This window comes from Triturus cristatus, chromosome 10 (assembly GCF_964204655.1).
Source record: "Triturus cristatus chromosome 10, aTriCri1.1, whole genome shotgun sequence".
Lineage (NCBI taxonomy): Eukaryota > Metazoa > Chordata > Amphibia > Caudata > Salamandridae > Triturus > Triturus cristatus.
Window position 1 is genome coordinate 156,101,070 of NC_140593.1, and position 12,710 is coordinate 156,113,779.

General features: G+C 47.9%; 1 protein-coding gene across 1 annotated transcript in view; it reads right to left on the reverse strand.

Annotated features, from left to right (window-relative positions):
* The window catches only part of ACAD11 (acyl-CoA dehydrogenase family member 11), a 366,306-nt gene that overhangs the window by 309,914 nt on the left and 43,682 nt on the right, over positions 1-12,710 (reverse strand). The gene's annotated exons all lie outside the window — the stretch shown is intronic.

A 12,710-nucleotide genomic window follows, 5' to 3' on the forward strand; every position in this document is an offset into this window, starting at 1 on the left:
ACTGTATGTATGTCATATGCTCTTGTCACTCTAGCGGCCGGCCGGGTGGTTGTAGGCCCATACCTGTAACTTCTTCAAAATGCAATAAACGGTTTCAAAAAAAAAAAAAAAAAAAAAAAAAACTTTACCAAACATTATGGCTTGTTGTCAGATGAACAGTCCGGCTTCAGCCATCATATCCATCCACTGGCAAAGTGTAGTCAACTTACCACCTTTGACATCACCTCGTCACGCACAACACTGTGGCGTTCCTAATGGGTCCATCATATCCCCTCTGTTATTCAACATCTACCATACCCCATTATCAAACCTAATTAAATCATACAGCCTCACCACCCTCTCTCCGACACCGCGGAACTCCGGCATAGCCCGTGCCTTGACTTGGTGGGCTTGTTCCAGTGGTCGGGCCGCTCTTCCCTCACCTATGAAGTTTCACTCTCAACTCTACTGAGGCGGAGACTTCCTACAAGTTCCTGATCAAGGAGCCTGTTGACATATGGTGTAGATCCCCCTTATTAGGGAGTTCTCACACTGGTCCACCATGCTTGGGGACCCTACAGATCTATCCTTGGTCCTGAAGATGTGTCGCTCAATCTTGGAGCACTCACAACACGAAACATGTTGACCTTATTCAAATAAAGGCTACCTAGATACCTTGAATCGTTGCAGTAGCCCCACTGTTTTTACTTAGTCCCAGCCCCGACACCCGAATTAAAATATTCATAAGGGCTGGAGCCTATTTTAATCACTTTTTGACTCACAACACATATTAAGATTCATTCAATCTTCACTTGCAAACACCCTTCACATACTTATCTCAGATCAAAAGAACTCTGCTAAAGATGCCACCAGGCCCGTTGGACATTGCAGCGGCCGGTCTGACGAGGAGACCCAATGATGAAGCATAACACCCTAACAGGTGTGTGAGGGCATTAAGATCTGAAATACAGATCCCCCTGTGACCACTAACAGCAGGCAGACAGTGATCTCTAGCACCTCTGCATCAAGAGAGGAACTGTTTCCTTCTGATGAATCAGATACATACACATAGGAACATAGGAACAGGACCTCTTTAAACAATTATCTCTTTTGTCCCCCTGTTGAATACGCGTACTTACTACTTTACATCAGTGCTTGCATATCGTTGCAAATAGCACGTTTAATACCCACGTAATTAGGCTTATATTATCGGCCTTGGGAGGATGATTTGTAAATGTGCGATTTGAAAGTGCGTGCACGCGCATCTCACCATAGAGCTCTTACCAGACACTGCTGTTTTACTAGCACACAACAGCATGGTTTGGAGATCCCTAACTTTAGGGTTTACATTGAAGGCGGAACGTGATGTAGAAAACAGAACATAAAATATAAGGGCAATAAAATATTTATGATTTTTGTGCACAATAGATGCGAAAGTATATTCGAAGTTGGAAGAAGTGCTTCTATTTGCACTTGGTCCCGCAAGCCTCTGACCTCTTAATTATGTCTGAAAGGAAGGTTAAGTTGTCAGCCCAGGTATTAATAGACTGAGGGCTCACGACGACTTAATGTCTTTAATAGTAAGCTTACTTGTGCGGTCAGGATGCGTCCACTGCAGAGGGTCTCATTAGTGCTCACTGTGTCACGTGTGTGAAGTGCTCGTTTAAGGATGTTGACATGCCACAGCGCGCAGGAGAGGAATCCTCAGCCGCTCTGGTAGAAGTCTACATGCAGGGCACAAGTCTTAACAAGCGAGCGCCTCGCGCTGAAAGTTACACAAAAAAAACAAGCATTGGCCGCGTGGCCGCGAAAGTGACGCGACCGCGAAAGTGAAAGTGATCGTGATCGCGGGCTGTAAGGGTGCCCGTGAGCGATGCACTTAATGACCCATGACGGAGGAAAGCCAGATGGTGACAGCGTGCGTGCCCGCGCGCGTAACCGCAAGCTTGAGGCCAGCAAAAGCGTGTGGTAACACTTTGAAAACCCACTTACTAAATGTCTCGCAGTGTAGCGCATGCGCTGGCTCAGGCAAGACGTAAAACGCGGCGAAACCTGGAGCATACCTTTGGGAGATGGTACACACATACTATCATTAAATGACGACAACCTACTGCTCTACCTCAAGACACAAGACATCCCTGCTACGATAGCCTTAACTCTCAACAATTTTGCATCCCTCTCTCGGTTGAGGGTCAACTGGGAAAAGCCTGTTCCCTTTCATATTTGACGTCCCTAATCCACATTTTTTTCTTAATGGCACGCAGAGAGACTGGCACCCCCACACCTTTTGCTACCTTGGCGTGTGAATATACCATTCCCAAGAGGACATCTTTGAGGAAAATGTTACCCATGCCGTCACATCCTTACGATCCCAAATGTCCTTTTGGTGCATGTTACCACTGTTACAGGACAGGTTGCACTCCTATGAATGTTGGTTTGCCCTGCTTTTTGTATTATTTCATCAGCCTCCCTCTTTACATGCCATCTGTTTTCGCTACTTTGACAAGCAGGTGCGGGAATTCATTTGCCACAAGTCCAGGTGCAGAGTGGCCCTAGGAGAGCTCTGCCTACCCACAGATCAGGGCAGACTTCGAGCAGTATTACCTTGCCTCTCAACTCCAATGGATCGCCAGGTGGCTGGCGGACTTTCACCTGTCAGACACAGCCACAACCCTGGCAATCTGGGACTTGCCCTCTACCTTTCATCTGTTCCATCCCTGCACCCAAACACAACCACCTAACTCTTTGCTAATGGGAGTGGCCTATCGTTGCTATCATAGATGTCGCCACCTTACCAGGCTCACAATCCCTTATGCAACAGCATTGGCACTACTCGGTAAGCCCAGACATGCCAGATTCCCCTGAACTGCAGAGTTGGCCTCGTGGAATGCCGCTGGCCTACACACACTAGGTGATCTGTATTGGGACGTCGTCCTGGCCCCGTACAAGACATCGATGGGGACAATTACCTCCCCCTGGTCAATTTCTATTCTCTAACTCACTGAGTACCTCCTTAGGGAACCAGTGGAAAGATATGACAAATGAACCTCAGACACATCTCACAGGCCAGTATCTACACGTGATGGGAATGTGCAGACGCCGCAGACGCCTCATACGCTGGTTCATGGACTTGCTATGCACCCACACTGCCCCACAGCTCAGAAACTCATGAAAGTACTGGGAAAACAGATCTAACACACCCTCGTATAGATAAGGAATGAGCCTCCCTGATGGAAAGCCCAAGACGTGCCACATAATGTCAGCTTTAGGCTCAGTCAACTCTACATTATACACAGGGCCTATATGACCCCTACGAACATAAACATAAACCTCAATTACCATAGAGCAGATGCCTCTTGCCCGGGCTGTCAACTGTTGGATGCAGACCTACTCCATATGCTATGGGCCTGCCATAACTTGCAATGCTACTGGCTTAGTATTACGTCCGGTTTATTCCAGTACACGGGGCATCCAGATCTACACAAATAGGAAATATTTTTCCTGGGTCCATATTGCAGGCACAAGAAGCACAGAGCTACCTCCTGCTTCCTAGACTTAGGATTTCTTATGGCCAAATGACTTATCACTCGCAGAAGGAAGTTCCCTGAACCCCCACCACTGGCCGCCTGGATGCGCTCGATGCTTGTTTGGGCACAGATGGAAAGCGCTGCCCTACATAAGGAGGACAACCTTGGCTTAAGGAAATACCCTACTGCTGTTTACTGGGACACCATTTTATCCGAACTTCACGAGGTAGACAGCGGCGTGGACTCCTCATAGGGAACCACAGGCAAAACGTTTGTCATTACTGTCTGTCCACCCTCTAACACTGTTGGGCAATGGAACATCTTCCAAGCGCACGTTTCCATTTGCCTCAATTGTGTGCAAATCCTGGTGGTGTCATGTGCACTTCTGTTTCCTGGGCTGGATGAGGGAATCGGCTGGGGTCTGTAGTCACATTTTTTTTCACGGTTTTGATGTGTTACTGTTTACTTACTTCTTTTTGCAAAATGAACCTGTTGTTACAATTGCGCCCAGCTATCTCGCTGGTACGTTTCAATCATGGACGCACCCTCTAGTATAAAATTGGTAGTATGCCTTTACCGACACGCTGTTCAATTTGTTGCTTGCAGTATTTCTGTATTGCAATTTGGAAAACTCAATACACAGATTCGAACAAAAAAAGTTATGTTGCATATTTCACTAGGGACTGGGCATTTATACCCTTGTATAACATCAGGGAGAAATTAAACCAGGGGTTGGTAGTCAAGCAAGAGATGGTGCTATGAGTCCTAGTATAATTATACGGAACAGCAACCCCACATCAGTGGCTAGTGAGTATACTGTAAGAACGTAAGGGTTTGGCCGTATATATAAACTTTGGGTTTAATAAGCTGTCCCAGGCAGGCCCAGACTGGCTTGCCTTTGTCTGCAGTGCCTGTAAATAGAAGCGAATTGAATTAATTACCAGGGCTACTATGACAAAATGTACAAAGTGGAGGAACAGCAAGTGTGACTGACTGAGTGATGGTGGTTAAATGTACAATTTGGTCCCGAAGGCAAAAGCGTATACTTAATAAGACGATTTAATGAAACCCCGGGACGGCTGTTGCTCTTGGCAATGGTTCAACGCCTACTAAACAAGAGAGAGGTGCTCCACAGACCAAGGTGACAGAGCACCGTATACACAGTAAAGACAATTCTCCCCTTGGGAAAACAATCAGACCTATATGAACTTATTCAACAACATTCAACACTCTTCTTTCACGACCCAGGCACTTTCAATCAAAATGGCACCACTTCCACATTAGATTTACACCAAGCTTTAACTATATAAAACAAAGGGATGGTATGCAACAATCCCACTCATTTATAAACACACATCAGTTGGTGCAGAATGATACTTTCCAACAAACAAAATTGCAATTTTAAAGTTGGACGCATAATGCCAATATACAAAAATCAATCCCCCCACCAGAGAAAGAAAAGAAAAAGGAAAAAAAGAGAATACACTAGACAGAACACTCCAATCACTTCTAGTGATCCTGGCCCACTTTAAACATAGATATGGCTAGGAAGCACCATTCTTCCTTCAGTGTTAGTGAACTGGTCCTTTTAACAAGTGTTTGTTGTGTTGGAATGTAGTTATTTACTATTTGCCATCTGTGTATGAGAAGTGTTGTAATATCCCATCACCTTTTTATAAGAAACATCCAGTGTCATTGTGCATTGTAGAATATTATTCAATATTCCAGGCTCAATCAAATTGTGATTTGTGCGGCAATCACAGGATTAGGATGCCTGACAGTGTTTACCGTTTTTCATCCAATTTACACAAGAGAATTTGACTAATCATGCTCTTCTGCATAAGCGCCAATCTCCACGTGATCTCAGCAGACGTCAATATCTACCATCTGAGCCTACAAATAATCGTTCGAGTGAAGACCAAGGACTCCTTCCAACTGGCCTTCTAATGGCCAGTGGATCTGCCTGTTCCATTTCCAGTTACTACTAAGAGTGGGCCAGAAATCCTTGGGATGGGTGTGGTCTCAGGGTGGCTCAGAGACACCAGAGAAGGTGGGTCACAAAACACTTTCAATGGAAATAAGCCTAATATGTGAGCTAGGTGAGACTGGGGGGGCTAGTTAAATGCCACAGCGGGCAGGAAACTAGACTGGATGTGCATATGACATGCAGAAGCCACTATCGCAGTGACCTGTACAGGTCAGAATAAAAATGGATATCTCTTTGCCAACCGACTGCATTTTTTTTTAATAATATGTTTCCCAAGTCGGATCCTGGCCATTAGTTTGAGAGGAAAAAGAGGGTATGTTACTAAAAGGATTGAACTTATGCCTACATATGGCAAATAAGCAGTTCTCTGTTAGCACAACCTTTGTACCCTGCATCAATAATTGCTTCCAAGCTTCGCACTTTCACCCCCACACATGTTGCATAACTGAAGAACATGGCTCCTCTATCAGGTTTGCACATTGACACTGCCAAGCCTCTACGCGGGTTCATAGCCCAGCCCTGGCTGGAGAATCTGCTTATTTTAAATGCATATGTTGAAGTACTTGCACGAGATATCAGTATATACAATTCCGGCAAAATATCTGCATGTGCTACTTAAATGCACCTCATACTTTTGGGAAAGACGGATCCTTTTAGTCAGTTGCATCCATGCTGCACCCCGGACTGCCGCACCCACCTTCACCAGCCAGATCTGACCGCGGCGCGCATAGCCAGACAGCGGAAAAGATTTGAGAGCAATGAAGAACTTTCCAATTCGATGATGTAGACCAGACTTATGCCCAGATTATTAGCAGGCTGGGAGATTCTGACCCGTGCATAAGACCCTGTTTGCAGAGAGGATGGTGTAATGATCTGTGCAGATTTTAATCTATGGACGTTAATCCACCCTGCTGCACTACACTCCAGAATCACCAACTCATTAGGATACACCAAACCCTTCGGGCACCAACCTATTCTATGATTCTTGTATAGCACATGGCAACCGGTAGGGCTCCCAGCACTAGGCGCAGTCATCAAAATAGCCAAGATGCCAATAAGGAGGGGAAGATTAGTTACTAAAGAGCCAGGTTTTCAAGGATTTAGGAAAACGGAGTTCGTTGGTCAGCTGACGCAGTTCAATTGGAAATGTATTCCAAGGTTTTGGAGTCAGATGGGAAAAAGAATGGCCTCCCCAGGGAGCTCTCTCAATCCTAGTAGCGACCTGGAGCAAATGGGCTGAGGAGGATCTAAGCAGTGGCGGTGTGTCCATTAGGGCACTTGGGCGTTGCCCCACTAATAATTTGAGGCACTTAAAACAAGCGTCGCGCGCGCCATCACTCACTCTCTCACAGTCACATATTCAATCCCAGGCGGGCCGGCCGGCCACCGGACCACTCCCACCCGAGGCAGTCGGCTCAGAAGGTGTGGTGGGGCAGCAGGAGCTCAGTGCAAGTGATCATGACATCGTCAGGTGGTCGGCGGAGCACACAGCAAGAGTGTGCATGTTCTGTTAAGGGCTGAAAAAGTTTACAACCAGCCCGAACATGCGCACTAGGCTGCTCATTAGAAGAGCGAGGGTTATTTCATGCCGCAGCCCCCGGTCTCCTATTGAGCGGCAAGGATCACTGCTCAAGCCAATCCTGGCGCTGATGGAGCAGCATCTGGATTGGCTGAGACGCATGTGGTACTTGTCAGCCAGCCAGGAGCGAGCGTGAAGTCGGAGCCTCCTCGAGGCAGACACATGGTCACCTCGTCGTGTTCACTGCTACTGGTGTGATATTCCTTGCACATTATGCATTGCTTTTTCTGGTGTGTATTAGATGTATCGAGACCTGCATACCGAAGCCTTGAATATACAGGAGCATGTGAGTGCATTTCTGGGCCACACTCTCCAAAGCATTCAGTTTGTGTCGTCATTGAAGTCTATGGAGCCATTATCATAGGCCCTGAGCAAGCAGCCATTTTAGTGTATGGAAGTAGACAGGCGATACAAACGGGTGGTTTGCACTGCTTACGGGCCTGCAGGGGCGGCTCGTGTCATTCAGGGCAGCACAGGGCCCCGAAGACCAGCTATGCTGAGCAGGGCCGGACTGGCCGTAGCAGGCACCGGCAATCCCCCGGTGCGCCGCAAGGGTGGGGGCCGGTTTTGGGCCCCTGGGGGCCGTTTTTGTTACAGGGCCGTTTTTGCACCCCCAAGCCCTGAGGGGGAGGGGGGGGGGGTGAGGGATGGCCGGCCGAGCACTTTGCCACGGCCGGTTTTGGTTCCCTGTCCGGCTCTGCTGCTGAGAGAGTCGAGCACTGAAGACTGGCAAACCCACCTACCACTGGAGGAGTGCTGCGTCGCACCTCTGGGCTGAGAGCGGAGAGCTGGTGAGCTTTCAAACGGCACGAGCCATGACATATAGATAAGGTATGGGTCACTCGGACGGTGCCCAGTCGTGTTTGTGTGTGTGTGTGTGTGTGTTTTAACAGAGAATGGGGGAGAATGTGGCGCTACTCTACATGTGAACTACATAAAAGAAGCATGGAATGGGAAGGAACTCCCACCCTTTGTCATCCCAACTGCCCTTTGCTCCCTCAGCCGGCGGGGCAGCCACACTTTGACCAACCTCCATTTAAGCAAGGCGTCACTCCCGCCTTCCTTTCCAACAGGGCCACTTCCCATGCAGTGAGTCCATTGCTGTGTTTTATAATGCGTGCAGGTCTCAGGCCCTGGAGTGCAGGGCAGAAGGAATAAAAAGAACAGTCACCAAGTACGGAAGTGCTTTAATGTAGCGCAATGAAGTGATTGCACTCCCAGATGGAAGGCATGTCTGCAAACTGCTGTTTTAAGCATGGCGCGGAAGGAGTAAGGTTTGATTGATAAGCGTGAGTACTGTTATGTTCTATTTGGCAGTCAGTGCCCGCTAGAAAGAGGTTAAGCTCTCTGGTGTCAAGATTCACAATTTCGAAAGCGGTTTCAAGCATTTTTTGGGGTTTCACATCAGCATTTGTAAGAGGAGCAGATGCCTGGACTCTCCCACTCTCTCCAGGCTGTGTACCCGGCCTCCTCACTCTCCAAAACTCCCTCCCTCCCTCCGTGCTTCTAGGCAGGTTCTGCTGTTCTGAGGGCAGAACGGGGGGGGGGGGGGGGGCGGTGTTTATCTTTACATGTCATATGCTACGAGACAAATCATTTCTGACAATGGGCTTGTTTGTGTGCTGGCAAACAGTAGCGTAGTCCATTAAATTCAGTTTCAGGCCTCTGCCTGCAGGAGTTCATTCCAGCCGGAGCTGAGCTCTGCAGTCTGCACTCAGCTCTAGATGGGAGGAAGTGTCATCAGCTGCTCACCTTTGCACAGAAAGAAAGATGTGAGCCTTAAGGCAGTGCAGGTGAACCGGCCTCCCTCCCCTCAGCTGGGTAGTAAAGGACAGCCATAACTGGGATAGAATGCCCCTCCACCCATTACGATCCTGGGCCCTGATCCGATTGTATGTGCTACACTATTTTTTTTTTTTTTTTTTTTTTTTTGGAAAACCTTTATTTAACAGTATGTGCAGACAAATACGGGCCTACAACCCTCAGGCCGGCCTCGACAATAAAGGGCACATCAGCAAGCAATTATACGACTCAGCAGCATATCAGTACAAGCACGAATAGACCAGATTACGTTATACACAATTGTGCCGCCGAGCGCCAGGATGATGAGGTTTAAGTTTTATAAAGTTTTGAAATAAGTCCATAGCAACAGGTCTGGAAGGATCCGAATCAGAGCAATGCAGTTAGGACTATAGTGGGCAACGATCATCAGAAGAGTCAGCAAGCATTATCCGTAAGGTAACCAATCGCACTCAATGAAATCAGGATAGAAAAGAAGCATATCACATGACGATCCCCAAGCACTACCCACAAGTTCCCAATCCTCCCCTCGACCCAAGAAATAAGAAAGGAAAGAGCAAACGAGAAAGGTAAAGAGTAGAAAGGGAGAAGAGAAAGAGAGAAAAGAAAGAAAGAAAAAGGAGGCCCATAGAAAAAAAAAAAAACCAACAAGGAAATATACCCCCCACCCTACACGCATGCAGAGGCTACGGCCTACCCCCCCTAGCAGTGTGTCTGTCGCCCCAAAAGAGTACCCGAAATGTAGGAGAAGAGAAAGAGAAGAAAAAGAAAAAGAATGTCACGGTTGATCGGAGGAGGGCCAAGGATCTATTCAATACAAGCAAAATCGTTACCCGCGGTCACCCAACCCCAGGCCCCGACCTAACACCCCTGCTACATGTACCTCCAACAGTCACAAGTCCCGGTCCCAGCCATATACGTATCAATGTGCAACAAGAAAAACCCCCTTCCTCAGCCTTGGCCCCTTCGAACCTGCAGTCCAACAGAATCCAATTGCAGTACAGCCAACCTGGACGGGATGGGCCACCATGGAGTCCGTTGCAGCAATCGAGGGGTAGGAGACAAGTCAAACTGGAGCGAAGCTCGATAGGAAAGGACCACAGAATGCGCCACTGCTATGCGGTGGCTAGTACAACAGGGAGCAGGACGATGCATAAGTCCCAGAGTAGCGGCCGGCCGATGTACAAGAAGCAAGTCCAGGAGGACGCTCAGAAACGTGGCGCCAAAGGACAAAGGAGATGGGCAAAACGGCGGCTGAGGCACAAGCTCCGGCCATACCAAGGGAGCAGGATTGTCAGACTCCTCCGGGGCGGAGCCGAGGAGTACCGCAGCGGGCACTGGGACACGTCCCCCCGTCACTGCCACATACCTCAACTCGGGTGATCCACCGACAGTCGACTGAAGATGTGGCTTAACATGCCGCACTGGAGAATCATCATGGCCAGCTGAAAAAGTCCGATCAAACCGGTCCTCCAAACCAGTGGCAGAGTCGCGGAAGGCCAACCACAGGTCCTCCAGTGCTGCCAGGATGTCGCGAAGCCCCAGCGGTGGATCAAGGATGGAGGGTGCTGCTGCGTCCGCCATCTTAGGCAAGCAACCATCGAGCGCCCCTGGAAGCAAGCCCCCCTCACCAGCCATCGGTATCTGGAAAGTGATGAGCTCTCTGCGGGGCCCCGGTGGTGCAGGAAACGTGGAGGCAGCCGGTCGTGGAAAGGCTTCAAGGACAGGGGAATCTGTGGTGCAGGGAAACCCACCGGCGAGACCAGGGCTTCCGATGCGGAAGATGGCGTCCGCTGCTGTAGGCTGCAACAAAGAAGCGATCCCGGCCCTCTCCCAGCTGGGCCGGGATACAGTATACGGGAGCCGGATACAATGTTGCGAGCGGGGCGCGCTGGGCAGCCGAGCATGGAAAAGGCTGCTGTGAGAATCCCAGCGCCGCGCTCCAGGTCCGGTGCACCGGCTCCTCCCTCTCCACAGCGGCCGCTGCTATCGTTGTCGCCGCCGGCCGTCCCCACTAAACAATGGCCCGGCTGCGACCGCTTGGAAGGCCGGAATGGAAACCGGGGCTCAACTCCGCCGGGGCAGCTCCGTTTTCGACCGGAGTCAAAGTATCGTGGTCAGGAACGTGGCGCAGGTAAGCGTAGGGCGCGGAGGCACAGGATTCTTGCCAGGATATCGACGAAGGGCGAAAGGGTCGGCGGAGCCGAAGAGCTAGGCGGCCATCTCGGCTGCAGGCTAGGCTCCTCCCTCCATGTGCTACACTATTGATTGCCAATGCACTGCTCCCACCCTAACCCCACGGGTGGTTTACACGGTTTGGTGCTGTGGTGAATTCCATGTGACATTCCTTCTTATTTTATGGTTTATTATTAATTCATGTCATTCTATTCTCTTTTCATGTATTTCTATTTTATTTCATGAGTTCTCATATTATAGCAATATTGATCATAAACTTCCAAAGTTATAAAAATTGTACACTAAAAATTACAACGTTCCTAGTCAGCTTCTATAGCTCATAACGCTTTCTAATAGCCATTGCAATTTTTATATAATTAGAGACCTCAATGCAAATTGCAGAAGTGGCCAATGAATACAGCAAATGAAAACCATCAATGTATGTGGAAGGCCGGATTTCCCTTAAAAGCGGAGCTAGAAATATTTCCTTGGTTCTTTATAAAGAGGGCAAAATAGAATTAGGTGAAAGGTGCTCGGAGCTGCCAAATTGTCACCGGGGCAGGGCATAAGTTTGTTGGCCCACCCTGATTGTCTCGGGAATGCCACTAAAAAGTGCAGGGTGCATAAAAGAAATCTAGTTAAAAGAAATCGTATCTGTACAATGGTGGTAATGGTTAAGTAAAATTGCTGTTGGGCAGGGAGCAAACATAAACAAGCATTTGCAATGCAATAGGTCTCGCATTTACGCGAGTTTGAGCTATTGCCACTGTAAATGGCAATGTCTTTTATTTCTGTTTTGGATTTCAAAACATAAATAAAAGGCATTGTCATTTACAGTGCCAGTAGCTTAAACTCGCGTAAATGCGAGACCTATTGCATTGCAAATGCTTGTTGCTTTCTACTCTTGCCACCATCTTCTTAAACCCATCCACCATTTTAATATAATTAGTGCCAGATGCATCAAGGCACAAGCATGACTACTCCTAATTGACATCCATGCCTTCCTTGTAAATTAAGTATGCCTGATGGTTTAACAAGATAGTTAAGGGGGTTACTGCACCCTCTACAGAGATCCTTTCAGAACTAGATGACATGTTAGAATTCTGATGGACCTGAGACTCGTGCTGGCTTAACATACTCTGATTTTAGGCAAATCACAAACTCTCCATGAATATACAAAAAAAAAAAATCTGACCTTATGTAATGTAATCTGCAGCTCATGCAAAGCGTTCCAATGCCTTTGGGCCAAATTGACACTATATATGCAAAATAAGATGAGTACTATTAACTAGGAGGTTAGTAACATTTATTATTATAGGGTCCTGAATCAGAAGGCTTCATGCTAAATGCCACATAAAACCAGTGTTTGAAGTGGCCAGGATCAGTTGGGGATACCGTTCCCAATCTTTTCAATTAAAAAATCTAGTTCTACTTTTTGTTAAAAAAACACAGCTGTACCTTAACAGTTATTGCTTAACACTTGAAGTGCCTCTAACTGAAAGGGGTCGGGGTTGCTGTACTGTGAAGTCAAAGGGAGAGGCAGACAGTGAAACAAGCCACAAGCTTTCGCAGCAGGACGCCTTCTACCTGAAAGAAATGCACATGTGTAGAGTTGGCTTATCACCAAATCTGTATTCTACTTCGGAGCCAGCATAGGCTTTCA